This window comes from Capricornis sumatraensis, chromosome 2 (assembly GCF_032405125.1).
Source record: "Capricornis sumatraensis isolate serow.1 chromosome 2, serow.2, whole genome shotgun sequence".
In the NCBI taxonomy this organism is placed as follows: domain Eukaryota; kingdom Metazoa; phylum Chordata; class Mammalia; order Artiodactyla; family Bovidae; genus Capricornis; species Capricornis sumatraensis.
In genome coordinates, this window is record NC_091070.1 from 44,934,527 (window position 1) to 44,941,464 (window position 6,938).

Genomic DNA, 6,938 nt, shown 5'->3' on the forward strand with positions numbered 1-6,938 from the left:
CAAATCAATAGCAGAAGATAACTAGAAAATTTCCACATTTTTGGAAATAAAACAACATATTTCTAAATACCAAAGGGTCAGAGAGAAACTCTCAAGGTAAATACAACCATTTAAAACTGAATGATAATAAAAATTCTACCAGGAAAAAAAACACAAACAAACAGAAGAATATCGCCAAAGTTGTGCTTTGAGGGAAATTTAAGCCTTCAAATTATACATTACAAAAGTAGGAAGGCTGAAAAATTCAATGTCAAGGCATATATCTAATAAAGGAAAATCAGCCCAATACCAAGATTACTATCTAAAAAAATCACCTGCTTTAACTTCTAATGGAAAAACATGAGTAAATATTTGATGAATCTCTATAAATGACTTGCTGGTCCAGGAATGCAGTCTAAAATTCTATAAAGCATATCAAAGATAAAATACCACTTTAGATTCTTACTTATATCGGAGATACTATTGTATCTCCTTGATACTGTTGTATCAAGGCTTTGTGGGGCTAGGACAGGTGAAGGCAAAATTGTGATGCAACTTAAATTATTTTTAGTGGCTCAATGGGCTTCCCTGGTAACTCAGATGGTAAAGAATATGCCTGCAATGCAGAAGACCTGGGTTTGATCCCTGGGTTGGGAAGATCTCCTGGAGAAGGAAACAGCAACCCATTCCAGTATTCTTGCCTGGGAAATCTCATGGACAGAGGAGCCTGGTGGGCTACAGTTAATGGGGTTGCAAAAAGTTGGAAATATCAATAATCTCAGATATGCAGATGACACCACCCTTATGGCAGAAAGTGAAGAGGAACTAAAGAGCCTGTTGATGAAAGTGAAAGAGGAGAGTGAAAAAGTTGGCTTAAAACTCAACATTCAGAAAACTAAGATCATGGCATCTGGTCCCATCACTTCATGGCAAATAGATGGAGAAACAGTGGAAACAGTCACAGACTTTATTTTTGGGGGCTCCAAAATCACTGCAGATGGTGACTGTAGCCATGAAAAAGACGCTTACTCCTTGGAAGGAAAGTTATGACCAACCTAGACAGAGCTTAAAAAACAGAGACATTACTTTGCCAACAAAGGTCCGTCTAGTCAAGGCTATGGTTTTTCCAGTAGTCATGTATGGATGTGAGAGTTGGACTATAAAGAAAGCTGAGTGCTAAAGAATTGATGCTTTTGAACTGTGGTGTTGGAGAAGACTCTTGAGAGTTCATCCTACAGGAAATCCGTCCTGAATATTCATTGGAAGGACGGATGTTGAAGCTGAAACTCCAATACTTTGGCCACCTGATGTGAAGAACTGACTAAATGGAAAAGACCCTGGTGCTGGGAAAGATTGAAAGTGGGAGAAGGGAATGACAGAGGATGAGATGGTTGGATGGCATCACCCACTCAATGGACATGAGTTTGAGTGAACTCCGGGAGTTGGTGATAGACAGGGAGGCCTGACGTGCTGCAATCCATAGGGTCGCAAAGAGCCAGACACGACTGAGCGACTGAACTGAACTGAAAAAGTTGGACACAACTGAGCAATTAACACTTTCACTTTTGCCCTTTTACCTTCAACCCTGGCTCCAGATATGTCCTCCCACTACCTGTCTCATTATAACTCAAGAAAGGACTGATACTTGCTCACAATAAGACATCATAAATATTTATGCTCATAAAAGAACAACTTGCAAAGAGAATACCTAAGAATATTATTCAGTTCAGTTCAGTTCAGGAGTGGTGGCTGCGCAGGCACAGGAGGGCCTAGAGGAGCTATCCCACATTGAACGTCAGGAACGGCGGCAGTAAGGAGATACCCCTCGTCCAAGGTAAGGAACAGCGGCTGTGCTTTGCTGGAGCAGCCGTGAAGAGATAACCCATGCCAAGGTAAGAGAAACCCAAGGAAGATGGTAAGTGTTGCAAGAGGGCATCAGAGGGCAGACACACTGAAACCATACTCACAGAAAACTAGTCAATCTAATCACACTAGGACCACAGCCTTGTCTAACTCAATGAAACCAAGCCATGCCTGCGGGGCAACCCAAGACAGGCAGGTCATGGTGCAGAGGCCTGACAGAATGTGGTCCACTGGAGAAGGGAATGGCAAGCCACTTCAGTATTCTTGCCTTGAGAACCCCATGAACAGTAGGAAAAGAATATTATTAGAAGAGAAGATTCTGAAGCATTAATGAGTTTTATCTACTACTATTATTATTTTTAGGTGTGGTAAAGTACACATAATGTAAAATTTACCAAATTCACCATTTAAAAATACACAGTTCGGTAGTATTATGTGCATTCACATTGCAGTGATAGCATCACTACCATCCATTCACACAACTTTTTCATCTTCCAAAACTGAAATTCTGTGCCTATTAAACAGTAACTCTCCATTCCTCCTTTCCCTCAGGGCTGTCAACCACCATTTTACTTTGTCTGTATTAATTTGACTCCTCATGCCTCATCTAAGTGGAATCATATAGTATTTATCACTTTGTAACTGATTTATTTATTTTTGGTCTAATACCCCTAAGGTTCATCTGCATTAAGGCTGAATAATGTTCTGTTGTGTGTGTCTGTGCATATATATATACACACAACTATCTGTTGCTGGACACCTGGAGTGTCACATTTTGGATATCATGAATAATGCTGCCAGGAATTTGGTGGTGGTGGTTGGACATAGGTGTACAAATATCTCTGTTAGACCCTGCTTTCAGTTCTTTGGGTATAAACCCATAAGCAGAATTGCTGGATTGGATGGCAATTCTATGCTAATTTTTTGAGCAACTGTCACAGCTTTCCACAGTGGACACACTATTTTATATCCTCACCAACAGTGTACAAGTGTTCCAGTTTCTCCACATCGTCTCCAACACTTGTTCTTTTATTTTTTGTTTTTTGAGAGTAGGCATCCCGGCAAGTGTGAGGTAGTATCTCATTGTGGTTTTGGTTTGTATTTCCCTAATGATTAGTGACATTGAACATCTTTTCATGGGCTTACTAGCCATTTGTACATCCGTGGAGAAATGTCTATTCAAGTCATATGGCCATTTTAAAATCGGATTGTTTGTTGTTGAGCTGTGGGAGATCTTTATGAATTTTCCTTTATCAGTAGCATCTCTCAGAATTCTTCAAGTCACACTGAACAGGCAGCCTTCCTCTTTTCCCCCTATTTCCTAAAAAATGTTCTTAGTTCATGCCTAATCCAAGATGCTCATCCCAAGGCTTAAAAAGTATAAGGAGTGAGACTTCTCAGTTCTGAAAGCATCAAACATGTCAGATATATTATAAATTATTTTAATGTATATGCATGTATACACTGTCAATAAACTTCTTAACTTGAAAAAAGTTTCTATGAAACATCTTCATTTCCACTACTTAGAGACAGAAAATATTTATTTTTTTCTGATTACAAAAAAGTATGCTGATTATAAAAATCCAAACATTATAGAAATAGATAAATTAAAAAGCAAAGGTCTCCCATAATCATACCTCTAGAAATAACTGTTTTCAATAATTTAAAGAGGTTAGTACAAATTCTTCCAGAACACAGGCATATGTGCACACACATATATACAGACTACAATTTGGGTTTTGTTACTTAATACATCCTGGACATCCATCTATATCATTATGAAATGTTAATTACCTTTTTAATAGCAGTCAAGAAAGTATCCATATATGTAAACAAAAAGTGAATTTTAAAAAATTCACAAGACAAATAGACTCTAATAAGATCAAAAGCACTTAAGAGTCTGTTAAGAACAGTGAGGAGGAAATGGAAGGTGGAGCCTGTGATCACACTGTATCACTCATACGTAAGATCTAAATCAAACAGTGCTGCAGTTGCAGCCCTTCAACATCTGCCCACAGTGAGTGCTTTTACAAACCTACTCCAGTATTCTTGCCTGGAGAATTCCACAGACAGAGGAGCCTGGGGCAGGCTAAAGTCCATGGGGCCACAGAGTTGGAAAGACTGAGCAACTATCACTCACTCACTCTGTACCAGAAACAAGGCTGCATCTACAGAAACGCATGATCAGTAAGGCCAGTCAAGACCCAAACATATAGTGAGAGAACAGAGAGGCTGTCAAGCTTGATGACCAACAAATGAACATGTATAGGAGTTTGCAAGTGCCAGCCTCCATTTAAAGTATAATTCCTTCTTTGTGCCACTGGCAAAAAGTATTTTGGTTTTTTTCTTTAATTACACAAAAAAACTAGTCTTCCTTTATGATTAACTTTTAAAAGATGCTCAAAAGAGGCATTTCCTTGGGAGTCTCAGCAAAGGACAAAATTTAAGTGAGAGCAGTTCCTCAGTGAAAAATGCTACCACCATGTTCATCTCATGATACAATCAGATTTTCTTAATTTTCTAATGACTCTTCTTAAGAGTTCTCTATATTTTCCCACCTGTACTCCTTTCCTTGCCTACCTCTAAAGTTTCATACCAAATGGACAAACTTACCAAACATCTTAACACGGTTAGAAAATCTGAAAGGATCAAATTAAGCACATGGTTGGTATGGTTTCACCATAAACTTCACATAAGGATTGAGAGACCAAGTGGAAATGAACCTCAAAGTTGAAGGAGCTTTTAGTATCTGCCAGGAATTCTTCCAGGCCTTCAATGGCTGCTGCTGTTGCTTCTTTGCCTTTTAAGTATCTTGTTCTCTTCCTCCCCCACTGGAATCCAGGACATGGAACTCCAGGACAGCCTGGGGACAACCGTGGCTGGGAGACTGGAAGACTGGTGCGGTCTGCACACACTCATCTCTTAACTGGCGTCTCCCACCCATCCGTGTTCTCGCACAACCAGCTTTTCCCTTGCCATCGAACCTTCTGTCTATGCATCTGCCATGCTCATGGCGCGAAGCCCAAGGAGAGCAAGGCTTTACAAGTCATAGGCAATATGGGAAAGACCCACAAAGTGGCCAGAATACCTATGAATTATGACTACGGCTAATTTATTTCACATTACTGCTCACATTTTGCAATGTCAAAAGCGTGACTAGAATTCACCCTTTAGTTCATGGATTCTGTCATATTCCCATGTTATTTGTGCATAAATATCACTGTACAAATTGAAAAAAATTCACAAATTTATATTAATTTTATTCACATTAAAGTTGCTAGATCTTGTTTAAGTTAGGAATACTTTCAGCTGCAAGGAACAGAAAAGTCTGATTAAATAGCTTAAACTACTAGGACTTTAATAATGTATGAACAAGAAGTCCAGGGAAGGCTACCTCAAAGCTCTTCTGAGAGCTCAGAAATATCACTGAGAACCCAGACTCTTTATCTTTCTGCTCTACCACTTCCGCTTGTTAACTTTCCATTCTCCACCTTGTTATCTCACGACTGCAATTTTGCTGCCACAACCCCGTACATCATATTCCACACTTATGAATGAAAGAAAGAAGATATGCAGCCAAACCATTCTTCTGCTTCTGTACCTTTTATCTGAAAAGCAATTTCCACCCAGTCCCACCCCATAGAGGCCCTCTAGAAGATTTCTTGTTATATCACATTGACCAAAACTGAACCACACAGCTAGCTCTAACTATAACGAAAGTTAGAAAAAGGAATATCTGCCTTTCAATCCTTTATACTGGCAAGAAAAATAGAGTTGGGTCTAGTTTTTGAAATTTAACCATTATTATTTTGAAATTTAAGCTTATGACACATATCTATACAATTCATAAAGTGCTAGTTATATTGGTTAATTACAGCTGGGTGCAGGACCTGCAAGAGTCCTGGTTTAGAATAAGTTCCTTTTTCTGGCAGAAAAAAAGGTTGAGAATGCTGATGAAGGAAACATTAATAAAGGAGCTGCGATGAAAGCTACAGCTATGTCAGATGCTGACAATGTTGAATTGTAGACATAACTGAAAGAGTATTTCTAGTCAAACACCATCTAGAATGAAGGGAGAATTATATTAGTGTATATAACTCATGCCTGAAACCACCGAGAAGCTTTAAGAATATGGTAAGTAGAGAACTATCTAGAGTTATGATTTCTCTTTTAAGGAAATGAAATTTTACAAATCATTTAAAATACATAAGCCAATAAAATCAGCTGAAGAGTTAACATTATGGACTCCACTATGATGCACCATTTGAGCCACCAGGGAAGCCCAAACTTCGGGAGATGGTGAGGGACAGGGAGGCCTGGCGTCCTGCAGTCCATGGGGTCCCAAAATGCTGGACACAACTGGGCGACAACAACATGATGCAACAAGTGCTGGGCCAAGGCTTTACATCCATACTTATATATAAAGCCTCCGAGCTGCCCTATGAGTGAGTACCTTCACTATTTGCCTACAGTCACACTGGGAGAAACTCAACCTAATACTGGACACCACACTGTTAAACATGTCACGTTACTGTTACCTTATTTATTCTCAGTATTTCCCATTTGTTTTATGTATTTGTTATTCAATGCATCCAGATTTATAAAGCTTAACTCTTGTTTATATACTTAAATAGTCTTTTCTCTACTTTTCATAGTGTATCTGATTCACACAAATCCTAAAGTGGCAGAGCTGTTTCAATCATATCACACCTTTCCAAAACCTAGACAAATAATCCAAATTTGAGAAGCTTAGATAAAAATTACAACTAACCTAACAAAACAACAAACAAAAAAAGATATCACAATACAGCATACAAACAAAAGTGGGAACAGAACTATATATCTTTATTAGCCCTGTTTGTTCTGACCCCTCCTCTGTTTCATCTACTCTGAGTGTACCATCTCTACAGCACAAGGGCCAATATTATTTGTAAGCAAGTCATTGGTTCCTTGAGTTACTGAGGTGGTTCCCTTCCCAGACATAACACTGTCTGCCCCACACATGGTAACACATATGTGGGCAATCATACCCAAATCTCCCAGGCTCAAACCATCCTTTTCAGCCTTTTTTAAAATACATTTTTATGATATGTATA